General features: G+C 47.1%; 1 pseudogene; it reads left to right on the top strand.

Annotated features, from left to right (window-relative positions):
• Positions 1-250: 250 nt before the first annotated feature.
• Positions 251-631, top strand: LOC145402605 (Y-box-binding protein 1 pseudogene; annotated as a pseudogene).
• Positions 632-12,464: the final 11,833 nt, after the last annotated feature.

Raw genomic sequence — 12,464 nt, 5'->3', positions numbered from 1 at the left:
CAGGCAAAAATTCTCCCCTTCCTTAGCAACCAATTGTCTATCCCCCTGGCGGAGAGGTGTCGTATTACAGCCACCAGCCACGGCCACACGCTCATTCATATCGTTAATTATGTTATAGTTTACAATCGGCGTGCTTCGTTTTTTGTTCTCTAATTACATTGGGTTGGGTTCAGTACAAATCTATGTATTATCCCGTAATAGGTGTGCTTACAAGGAAAAGGGAGGAGAGGAGGTTCAACGACCAGCAGCCATGGACACCATATTTTCTGGTACTGCCTGCTACCCGTTGAGGGGGGCACAAGGCAAACCACAGTCTCCGGTGGCTCAGACGAAGATCAGGGGGACCGTGGTTTGGTTTAACGTCAGGGCGAGGTACGGCTTCATCAAGCACCAGGATACTGACGTTGATGTTTTCGTGCAAAGCCAAGCTGTCATTACACCAAACCCACGACACCTCCAACGTTCTCATGGGGATGATGAGACGGTGAAGTTTAGTCTCTTTGGGACTCCCAAGGGTCCTGAGGCTCGGGATGTTATTGGGCCCGGAGGTGTAGCCATGCATGGTTCTAACCATGCACGGCGACGTCGTACGGTCCCTGAACGCCAGGCCAGAGGAGTCATAAGGAGATAAGCACCATCGTGGAAACGTGCATCGCCTTGGCGAGGGCTTTTTGTGGGGGTGATAAAGGGGCTTTGAACCAGCGCTTGCAACTGCGTGAGTACAGCAGCTTACCAAGCGAGCCATTTAGGTGGAGGGATGGAGTTGAGAGGTATATGAGGGAGGAGGGGTGAGTTGGGGGGAGGGGAGTCAAATGGTGGGTGACAGAGTGACTTGGAGGCGTTTTGTCTGCGGCCACCCTTTGCGGGATTAGGGCGTCGGGCTATAGATAGATAGATAGATAAAGGGGCTTTGCACATTCTCCCCCCCACCCCCGAGATCTTTGAGTAGAACGGGCTGCCTCACCTTGTCATGTCCGAGAGCTTCGCCCAGGATGTGCATTCTGCTCCTTGCCGCCGGGAGCGTCAGGCCCGACAGCCGGGACCTGCCGTCCCCCGCACAACACCAAAGAAGAGGCTAAGGCTGGATGCTCCCCTCAACCAAAGGACTGCCGCATCAATCCCCGATCTGGTTCCGGACATGGCTACGGTTCAGACTAATGCCAAAGTTCATCAACTGCTGTCAGCAACTGAGGAGGTGCGAGACCCTTCTGACTCCGTCTCCATGGCCGAGGATGCGTCGACTGGCTCCTCAACCAGGAAGGAGGTCGATGAGTCCTCCCCTTCTTAGGCAGAGGAGGGTAGTCCATCTCGCCCTCCTATCGTGGACTCCAACGATCGGCTAGATGTATCCTCCTACCATCACCTTCTGACACTCAAAGCCCACACCCGGTCGTACCAGCTCGGAGTTTCGACCTAACTCTACTTTGTATGATCTCCTGGTGGCCGACTTGGGTGAGGAGATTCCACCTAGTGTGATTGTCAGGGGGAAGGAGGTGCGTCTAGCCAATCTTCGAGCGTTTTACTTTATGCTGCCTCCATGCTTGGCCCCCTAGATTGGCCATTTTGTGCAATGCGAATGATTTGCTGTATTGTCGTTGGTCCATAATTTTACTTAGTCTAATGCCCCTCATTGTGAGCGAAGGCCATGAAGCCATAAATAAAAAGAAGGTATTTACAAATTGTATAGTACGGACGAATATCGTATTAATCACTTACCATTCTAAAATCGTTCTTCCCTTGAGCTCATAAGGGATTACTGTATATTTTTTACAATAACTCGACCTAGATTTTTGTCGTTTTTTTTTTTTCAGCTCTTTCCACATAGCTCAATGACAGAAAAAGACAATGCGATGCCTTTACATCCTTCCCATAACCTCTCCTACTGACTAACACTACCTTCTAGAGTTAGTTTCTTGTTACGACTTTTCATTCAAGATCGAGAGATCGCAAGTTTAGGCCAAGGTAGAGTAAAAAGGGCATATTGCAAATTCTCCTTCTCACCTCACCAGTTCATTGCTTGTATAGTTTTTTTCTCCTTGACCGCAAATGTAATTAATTCACCCTGAATAAGATCAACACCAAGAATAAAAAAAAATGGCAAAAGATAAAAACCGGTCTAATGACGCGTGGTTGAACTGTAGTAACTGGGCCACTGAATTAATTGAAGTTTATAGCCATTACTACCAATTTGTTTTTTAATTCTATTACATTTTATCACTTCACTATAACTTTTTTTATGTAGCATATTAATGCATTAGATTCTTCTTAGATTCTGTTACACTTTATAATGCTGGATTTAACCCTTGCAGTGCTATGACGTGTTTACGTAGCTCCCTCACGTTCCTTCCAGACTATTTTGTGCCTACAGCGCCTAACATACTGGTCAGTCAAGGCACCGTTTAGAGGAAAGGGCCTTCATTTTCTGGTGTGTAACAGGGCGAAACATTTCACACCAGAAAATAAAGGTCCTTGCCCCTAAATGGTGATTCGATTGGTCGATTTTATTCATCTCACCAGAGACTTTTCAGATGACATTTTATTAACTTCTTTAATACTTAGCGATTCTTCTAAGCTAAGAAAAACTACTTCGCCGAGACAAGAATAAAATATTAAAAATATCATCGTATGGAAGAAGCCATTCCAGACTTCTTGCTTTTGTATTCCGTACAATAATATCAATCTTTCAATCCAGTTACGCCTTTTCTAGTTCATTCTTGTAAGCTCCCTGTGAGTCTGCTTAACTTAGAGATTATTATTCTAACTGGAACGGTCAGATGTTGCTCTAATTACCCCCATTACTGTTGTAGATCCTACTTGAGTTACATTAAATCATCGGACTGAAAATGTTGTATCCTCACACACCGCCACTTCCGTTGGTCGATAAGATTCATTCATTCATCTTGACTTCGCTTGATGGCAATAAGGAATCTAGATGAGAGAGAGAGAGAGAGAGAGAGAGAGAGAGAGAAAGAGAGAGAGAGACTGATATGTTGTGGTGGTGGGGTGGGGAGATGAAGACATAAAAATGGATTGCATTCCTGTGGTTCATATGCTATCCTCCTCCTCCTTCTCCCTCCCTTCCTCCTCTTCCTACTCCACTCTCCCTCCTCCTGACCCTTCCTCTCCTTCTTTCTTCCTCCTTCCCCTCTCTCTTCGTGCTCCTCCTTCTCCCTCATCAAAGGAATACAAAGCAAAGCAAACAGCTGCAGACACATTGGTTCTTTTGAGATTGTTTGTTATAGGGTAGCTTATAAGTAACGTGTGTATGAGTCAAAGACAAGGAAAATAATAAAGGAAGGTTCCATCTCCTTCCTCCTTCAACAACTCTCACTTTCTCTCCTCTTCCTTTTCTTTCCTCCGTCTCCCTCTCCCCTCCTTTGTTTCTGTCTGTCTTTCCCCTTCCTGCTGTCTCCTTCTCCCTCTCTCCCATCTCCTTATTCCTTCCACTTCCTTTCTCCCATATTTTTTCCTAATTCCTCTCAGTCTCTTCCCTCTGTCCTCTCTCCCCTTTCCCTTATCTTTTTCCCTCCACCTTCCCTCTACTTTGTCTTATGCACTCCCTTGGTCTTGTTCTTCTCCTTTCCCTCTCCCGCATTCCTTACTCTCTCACCCTCCACATCTCTCTACCCATTTCTCTCTCTCTCTCTCTCTCTCTCTCTCTCTCTCTCTCTCTCTCTCTCTCTCTCTCTCTCGCGTGCCTACTTCTTTCCCTCCCCTTCCCCTCTCCACCATTACAGATAACAAGGTCACCGTTAGCCCTGCAGTACATAGCTTTATAAAAACCAGCAGATATGCTACTGTTTACTCCCTCTTGTACTCTCTTGTATGCGTGCAGTTTATGTTCACAGGTAAAACTACATGAAACTGAGATTAACAGGAATTCTTGAAGATGTAGAAAATAATGGAAAGTGCTTCCAACTCATCAATACGAGCATCGTGACATAAGATGGTTGGTATGGTCAGAAGAAACCAAGAACTGATTTACAAGCAGCCACCATACATGACAAGATGATGGAGAAAGAGTGGGCGACAGGTGGTAGGAGAGGTAGGACAAGTGAAGTACGTTAATAACCAGGTGTGTGATTCTCAAACATATTTTCGATAGAGTACCTGTCGTAACGTATATTTATTTTCGAAGGAAGAACAAGGGACCTGGGGATATTTAGTGCCATCCTTTCCTTGCCCACTTTGCGATATTAAATAACTGGGTAATCTTTTTTTCTCGTACCTAGAATTTTATTTTGTAGGAAGAACACTGGAAACACGGAAGGACTGTGCACTCTCCTCTACCTTCGAAGGAAAATACCACAGCTGCAAAAAACAAAATCATTGTCATGTGTGAGTGTGTGTGTGTGTGTGTGTGTGTGTGTGTGTGTGTGTCTGTGTGTGTGTGTGTGTGTGTGTGTGTGTGTGTGTGTGTGTGTGTGTGTGTGTGTGTGTGTGTGTGTGTGTGTGTGTGTGTCTGTGTGAGAATCAGGGCCCAAGTTAGGAAGGTGGTAGAGAACGTGCGGCAGGAAAGGCAGATGGTGAGGCAAGAGTGGCACGTGTGATGGCAAGGCAGATGACAGGATGAGGCGGCAGGTGGCAAGGTGGGTGAGGCAGGTGGCAGGGCAGGTGTGGCACGCGCCCCAAGATGCCCGCAGGTACCGGATGTTGTAAATTAGACACCAACATGGAGCAGGCAGGCAGGGTGTGTGTGTGTGTGTGTGTGTGTGTGTGTGTGTGTGTGTGTGTGTGTGTGTGTGTGTGTGTGAGAGAGAGAGAGAGAGAGAGAGAGAGAGAGAGAGAGAGAGAGAGAGAGAGAGAGATGAACCTGAACAGGCTGGTAGACTTAAGGACTCTTACTAAAAGGTCCGTCTTGATGCTGATACCAAAAAAACAGAATTGCATAGAAAATCATAGTACAGCACACACACACACACACACACACACACACACACACACATGGAGAGAGAGAGAGAGAGAGAGAGAGAGAGAGAGAGAGGAGGTAGCAACTGAACCCTAATACCACACAGGTGAGTCAACTGTGAGAGAGAGAAAGAGAGAAAGGGGGGTACAATAGGAGAGGGGAGGGGGCCGAGGGTAGGGGGGGAGGCAGTAATACCCAACATCCGGTGGCTGTGGCAGGTAAGAAGGACCTTGACCTCCTAATACACACTTGACTCATTCACTTATGTGCTGCTGGGGGATTCTCTCTCTCTCTCTCTCTCTCTCTCTCTCTCTCTCTCTCTCTCTCTCTCTCTCTCTCTCTCTCTCTCTCTCTCTCTCTCTCTCTCTCTCTCTCTCTCTCTTTCACGAACTACACTTCCCAAAGTCATAACAACCTGGTTTAGTTTCCCTCCCTCCCTCCTCACCTTTATCCTCTACTCCTCCTCTCCCCTATCCTCCCTCTCCCACAATTATCCAGTTAAACAGACCATTGGCCCCTCCCCTACCTCTTCCTCTCCCGCCCCGTTCCCCTCCCCTCCATCTTCCCTCCCTTCTTTTCCCTAGTACTGCTACCCCCCCCTCCTCCTCACGCCTCGGTGCTTTGGAATGTTTTAATGTGAGGTGAGAGAATTAGAGTGGGGTTTCTCTCCTTCCTTCCTACCTTCCCCCTCCTCCTTCCCCTCATCTCAAGCACGCGCCAGCCCAATAATGTGTAATGGGTGTGTCATAGGAACAGTTTTATGTTGCTAACCTTCCTTCTAGCTCTCGTAACATTCTCAACTTCTCTCTTCCCCTCCCCTTCCCCTTTTACCTCTCCCTTCTCCATTCTCTGTCCTGTTACCTTCCTCCGTCTCCTTCTCTCCCTTTCTCGCCCTTGATCATCACCTGTCCCCGTTACACACTCTCCAGCCTCCCATCCACAAACACTCGCACACCATACTTCCCTCTCCCTTTGTCCCTCGTCTCTCCCTCTCTCCACCTGCTTCCTATCCTCCCTCGTCACCCACTCCCCCCCACCTCCTTTGGCACGTTGTCCTCTGATGGTGTGGGGGACGAGGGGAGGGACGTCATAAGAACAGTATTACTCTGCTATATCTTTCACACTTCCCTTTCACACACTTCCCTTTCTCTTCCCCCTTCCATTCTCCTACCCTCTCTCCTGTTTCTTTCTCTTTCCTCTCCTCTACCCCCTCTTCCCTTTCATTCTCCTACCCTCTGTCCTGTCTCTTTTTCTTTCCTTCCCTTCTTTGTTCTCGCTGTTCTCCTTCTCATACCTCACTCAGAATCCCCCAGCCACACGCTATTCACTTTACCATCCACAAACACTCACAAATCATCCTTCATTCTCCCTCCCCCTTTTCTCCTTACCCTCTCCTCTCCCCTCCCCTCCCCTCTTCCCTCTCCTCCCTTCTCCTTTCCCCGTTCTCCCTCCCTCTCCCCCCTCCCCCTGGCACGTGCCCATCTGATAGTGTGGGGAGAGAGGTGGGGGGGTGCGTCATAAGAGCAGTATTACGCTGCTAACCGGGGGGCGTCAGAGAGAATGATGACTTCCTGTGGCCGATGAAGGCTGGTGAGGGCGTGGGAAGGGGTGTGGGGGGAGGGGGCAGGAGTTAGGATGGCAGGGGACGGGTGCTAGGAGAGGTGGGTGAACTGTGAGGGGAGAGGTGGTGGGTTGGGGTAAGAGATATGCTGAGATTTTGCGGTGCGGGGAGGGTAAAGATGGAGGAGGGGAGTAAACAGGATGTGGGAGAGGTGCATGAGGGTGTGGAGGGAAGGGAGAGGGGTAAGGTGGATTGTTGAGAGAGGTGGAGGGGAGGGGAGGGAAGGGTGGAGGAGGAGGGAGAAGTTGTGAGGTTGGATATGCGGCAGACGTGGAGACCAGAGCTGAGCGAGGGAGAGATGTGTGAAGTGTGGTTGGGTGACAGGTTGCAGAGACTGGGTAGAAAGTTGGGTGCTGATTGGAACGGGGTAATGGTAGAGACTAGATGTGGGGGTAAGGGTGTTTGTTGTAGGGTATGTCCTCTTTTCCATTAGGACTTGTGGGAGGTGCGTACTCTTCTTATATAAATCGAATATCCAGCTTTGTCTTTTTGCATAATTCAGTGTGTTAGTGAATCGAAGAGAGAGAGAGAGAGAGAGAGAGAGAGAGAGACTAAGGAGCGGGAGGAGTGAAAGGTGGAGATGGTAGTTATTGATACAGGGAAGAGTTTTTTAAGTGACGGTGGTGATATCGCAACAGTTTTACCTTAGCGATTCATTCTGCAAAATATTCCTCGGTATCCTCCTGCTTGTTGATGATGCAAATTATGTCGATATTAAAACGATATAAACTACATACTGGAGAATGCTTGTGTCATATACAGAATAATTCGCAACGAGAGATTTACTGGGAAAAGGAAGGCCTGTCAGTTGCACGAGGGTCATCGAGGTAGGTGATCAGTTTCTATCAACTCACAGTCTTTCCCTAAAATACAACACACAAAAATCGAATGCACATCCAAGTGGGAGGGGAGGAATGAAGTTCTGGGAGGGGTGGGATGGAATGTTGGGAAGGATGGGATGGAGTGCTGGGAGGGGAGGGATGGAGTGCTGGGAAGGGAGGGATGGGATGGAGTGTTGGGAGGGATGGGATGGAGTGTTGGGAAGGGAGGGATGGGATGGAGTGTTGGGAAGGGTGGGATGGAGTGTTGGGAGGGATGGGATGGAGTGTTGGGAGGGGAGGGATGGAGTGTTGGGAGGGATGGGATGGAGTGTTGGGAGGGATGGGATGGAGTGTTGGGAGGGATGGGATGGAGTGTTAGGAGGGATGGGATGGAGTGTTGGAAGGGATGGGATGGAGTGTTAGGAGGGATGGGATGGAGGGAAAGGAGGGATGGGATGGAGTGTTGGGAGGGATGGGATGGAGTGTTGGGAGGGATGGGATGGAGTGTTGGGAGGGATGGGATGGAGTGTTGGGAGGGATGGGATGGAGTGTTGGGAGGGATGGGATGGAGTGTTGGGAGGGGAGAAATGGAGTGCTGGGAGGGATGTGATGGAGTGCTGGGAGGGGAGGGATGGAGTGCTGGGAGGGGAGGAATGGAGTGCTGGGAGGGAAGAAATGGAGTGTTGGGAGGGGTGGGATGGAGTGTTGGGAGGGATGTGATGGAGTGCTGGGAGGGGAGGGATGGAGTGTTGGGAGGGATGTGATGGAGTGCTGGGAGGGGAGGGATGGAGTGTTGGGAGGGATGTGATGGAGTGCTGGGAGGGGAGGGATGGAGTGCTGGGAGGGGAGGGATGGAGTGCTGGGAGGGGAGGACTGGAGTGCTGGGAGGGAAGAAATGGAGTGTTAGGAGGGGAGGGATGGAGTGTTGGGAGGGATGGGATGGAGTGTTGGGAGGGGAGGGATGGAGTGTTGGGAGGGATGGGATGGAGTGTTGGGAGAGATTGGATGGAGTGCTTGGAGGGGAGGGATGGAGTGCTGGGAGGGATGTGATGGAGTGCTGGGAGGGGAGGGATGGAGTGCTGGGAGGGGAGGGATGGAGTGCTGGGAGGGGAGGGATGGAGTGCTGGGAGGGGAGGGATGGAGTGCTGGGAGGGGTGGGATGGATGGTGGACGAGGGGTAGAGGGTGAGTTGAGAGATGAAGGTTTTGGTTGCAGAGTTGGGGGGGTCTCTTGTGCATCTTATTTACGAGTTTATTTCTATGCATTGCATATTAATATATATGTGGGTCTTAACAAGATGGAAGACATCAACAATATTTGATCAGTTTCTTTCTTCTTTTCCTTCCAAACACTTTCAATAAGCTGTCGTCGCTTTCATTTCATCATCAATTTACTTCAAGCTTGGCACAATTGCTCCTTACGCATATTCCTCCAAACACCTTTTTCTTTTTCATTCGCACAGAAGTATGTCAGTGTAGCGTAGCTGTGTGGAAGCTATCCTATATTCCACTGGAAATGTTGCAAGTCTTACAGCTTTCATGTAGTTTTGTAATCAGTGTCTGTATAAAAGCCATATAAATAACGGAGAATACTGAGCAGTAATGTGCAAAAGCTGATGACGAGAGTATGGAGGGGGAAAGAGAGTGAGAGAAAAAAATAAAAAAGGTTGCTCCGATTAAGAAAAGAAAAAGAGTAAAGTAGAAGGAAAAGGGAAGGTCACGAGTAAATGAAAAAGAAAATAAAAGGGGAACTGAAAGGGTTAAGGTAAGGACGAATGAGAGATAAAGGAGGGAAGAAGGAAGATGAAGAAAAGAAGAGAAGAAGATCGAGTTCTCAGAAAAGACGTAGAGAAGAGAGCATGCAAAAAAAAAAAATAAATAAATAAATAAGTGAAGACTGAGGTAAGTTTAGCGAGATTAAAACTAGAAAGGATAGAATATTATGTTGACGGAAACAAAGATGAACTGGGAGAGAGAAACGCATTAAGTTAAAATCAGTAGCAAGTGAGTAACAGAGGAGAGATACACACGAAAGGAGAAGCAGGCTGTAGGGGTGGATAGGATAGAGGGAAGAAAAATTAGCATAAAGAGGTAAAATCGTTGGACAGAAAGAAGAGAAAAAAGGAAGGCAGGAAGAGAACTACATATGGGAAATAAAGGAAAGAAGAGACACTGGAACTGGAGGAAGGAAGGGAGAGAAACAAGAGAACTGAATGTGGGAAGAAAGGAGAGAAGAGACAGTAGAATAGGGGAAATGAAAGGAGAGAAACAAGAGTGGAAAGACAGCAAAAAGACAGAAGGGTGAGAGAGGTGGATGAATCAGGAACAAAAGGAAAGGTAGATATAGGAGAGAAGGGAGAGAGGGAGAGGTAAGGAAAAAAGGAGTAAAAAAGGAGTACAAGAAAGCAGACAGCAACAGACCTACTGGTCCTTTCGAGGCTTTTTCTACAGTAGCTTATAACTAAACTAATCTATGAATCAAAGCCAAGGATGGCAAAGCAGGAAGGGACAGGAAAAAAGAACAAAAGAGGAGTAAGTAGAAGGAGACTTGGGGGGGGGGAAGGGCAGGAGAAGGAAGAGAGATTGGGGAAGGGTAGAAAGGAATAGAGAAAAATGGAAAAATGACGGGGAGGAAAAAAGAATGGAGTGGGTGGGGAGGGAGAGAAGGAGGAAAAACGAGAAAGAGAGGAGATAAAAAGGGAAAGTTGAAGAAATTTAGAGGATGATCTAGGAAAAGACAGTGAGAGAGAGGGGAGGGAGGGAGGGAACGGAGAGGAGAAAAGAAGTAGAAGGGGAGAGGGGCTCTGGAGTGGAAGAAGGTGGGAAGAGGGAATGCGGAGGGAGAAGGAACATGGAGAGAGAAAAGGAGGGGACGAAGAAAGGAAAGGAGAGAAAAGAGGGAGATCATAAGGGAGAAGGGACAAATAAAGTGGAGGATGTGCATATATGGTGGTTAAAATGCCACCACCACCTCCACTATCATTACTATTCACTCACATCCTCGGGGGCCTTAAAGGGGACTGTGTGTATATTATGGTACACACGGAATTAGGTACTCATGAACATTGTTTTACGTACACATGGGCATTTCACGTCTACACACAGACACATAAATCATACAGTTACCTTACAAGCATGTATTATATACATACGAGTATATACATCTTATACCTCACACACACACACACACACACACACACACACACACACACACACACACACACACACACACACACACACACACACACACACACACACACACACACACACACACACACACACACACATACACACACACACACACACACACACACACACACACACACACACACACACACACACACACACACACACACACACACACACACACACACACACACACACACACACACACACACACACACACACACACACACCCTTCTAGACACACCTGAGTTTCTAAGTATTATCTTATGTTCCATCATCATTCTTATCAGTTCTTCTCATCAGAATGACAACTAATCTATCTACGACCTTCCTCTGCACCATCATTTATCAGCAGTCTCACCATACCACACCACACCTCCACTTCACGCCTGTACCACGTGACACCATACCACTCCATCACATTATCACATGACATCATCACCACACCTGCACACCACACCACCCCACCATTCCACAGTCACTATACCACACTTCCACACCACACTACAGCACCAAATCACACCACACTACATCACATGGTATTCTGTGGCTACACCACCAATAACCTCCACACCACACACCAACATACCACGCCACATCACCCATGCAGTCTTTACACCATTTCCATATAGATTATAGGCTGTACCTCTACTCCTACGATACCCTTCATAGCATTGTACCACACTAAATAGCACTTCATAACACGCCACACTACACAGCACCATACCAAATAATAGCACTTCACCATAATATGCCACACCACATCACACCACACACCACCACACCTTAACTCACTACATCATAGCATCATACCACATCATGTTACATCACATCATCACACCACACCACATCACACCACACCACATAAACCTCATCACTACGCCACAACACAACACACCACAGTACTCACCGACTGGAGGCCTTGGACACTAGCTTCTCCACCTGCATATTGTTGACTCAGAATCTGAAATGTAAGAGATGCATATTAACTTAGAGAGACAGGTTAACACTCAGGCTCCTATGACTCCTTGGGTAAAATGGCCTGGGGTTACTGGGGATACAGTGTTAGAATTGCGCAGGTTTAATGAGGCTTAATGACAACAGAATTAACACTCTCAGGCTTCTAAACTCACTCACAACTGAACAAAATTGTCTTTGCTACCTGGAATTAGCACCAAAGTTGTTCAGACCATCAGAAGGATAGAAACGAAGACCATACTAACATGATGTTATGTACAGCATTATAAAAAAAAAAAAATCCAGCAAATTTTCGTGATATCCAAGTCTCCATAACACGCAACTTACCACAAATTGTTTTTATTTTCGTCTTTTGCTATTCTATCCCCTCTAGTTTTACGATGTATTTCAAAATTTATTCTTTCTATTTCCTGACGATATTGCTTATCTTAGATAGGATCCCATGTACTAAACTAAGTAGTGAAGGGTGTTTTTAAAAGCAATTTCTAAATCTGAATATAATAGCGTGATATTAGTCAGAACGAAGCAAAAATGTACGTCATGGTACTGGAGGGTTTAATATTCACTCTGGCTTTGTTGTTAGGTACGTCATGGGACTGACGAGGTTAATATTCACTCTGGCTTTGTTGTTAGGTGTATGCTGGCTGAATGAGTGAATAAGTGCATATCTCAGCAATTCTATACACAGGGTAAGCTTAGGAGAGATTAGAAATGCGGAACTTAGAGGTTTTCTGACAGGTCTTATGAGTGAATTAACCCTACCAATTATTCAGCTTAGAGACTGTAGTATGATAGCACCTAATGATTATCCTAGTTGTGGTAGGAATTGTGGTAGCTGTGGTAGTAGTAGTGGTGGAAACAGAAGTAACTGTGCTGGTTGTGGTGATAACTGATTAATTGTGGTAGGACTGTGGTAGTTGTGATAGCAATGGTAATAGACAGAGGGGCAA

Source organism: Coenobita brevimanus, chromosome 58 (assembly GCF_032717465.1).
Source record: "Coenobita brevimanus isolate Jiangsu-jjx chromosome 58, ASM3271746v2, whole genome shotgun sequence".
NCBI lineage: Eukaryota > Metazoa > Arthropoda > Malacostraca > Decapoda > Coenobitidae > Coenobita > Coenobita brevimanus.
The sequence above is the reverse complement of the archived record's forward strand: the minus strand, read 5'-3'. Positions and strand labels throughout refer to the sequence as shown.